The sequence below is a fragment of the Capsicum annuum genome, unplaced genomic scaffold, assembly GCF_002878395.1.
Source record: "Capsicum annuum cultivar UCD-10X-F1 unplaced genomic scaffold, UCD10Xv1.1 ctg44646, whole genome shotgun sequence".
Taxonomy (NCBI): domain Eukaryota; kingdom Viridiplantae; phylum Streptophyta; class Magnoliopsida; order Solanales; family Solanaceae; genus Capsicum; species Capsicum annuum.
The window spans coordinates 519-850 of record NW_025852192.1 but is presented as its reverse complement, the minus strand read 5'-3'; the positions used below and the strand labels follow the sequence as shown (position 1 = coordinate 850).

At 47.9% G+C, this 332-nt stretch overlaps 1 non-coding gene across 1 annotated transcript; it reads right to left on the bottom strand.

Annotated features, from left to right (window-relative positions):
• Window positions 1-15: 15 nt before the first annotated feature.
• LOC124892191 lies at window positions 16-134 on the bottom strand. The gene has a single exon (XR_007050123.1). It is a non-coding gene; the product is annotated as a 5S ribosomal RNA (ribosomal RNA).
• Window positions 135-332: the final 198 nt, after the last annotated feature.

Genomic DNA, 332 nt, shown 5'->3' with positions numbered 1-332 from the left:
AAAAAAAAACAGGAAGCGATGCAACACGAGGACTTCCCAGGGGGTCACCCATCCTAGTACTACTCTCGCCGAAGCACGCTTAACTTCGGAGTTCTGATGAGATACGGTGCGTTAGTACTGGTATGATCGCATCCGTCATTGCCAGCACTCCAAATTTTATTATGCCTTTTTCTCCTTCGCCGTCCGTCACACCCCGCACGCGGGCCTCCGCGCCTCGCCCCCTTTCTTGTTTCCGCCAAGAGAAAAAATAAAAAGATTCACCGATCGAACCGACAAAATTAAACTGAATTTTAAAGGAAAAAAAAAAGGAAGGGATGCAACACGAGGACTTC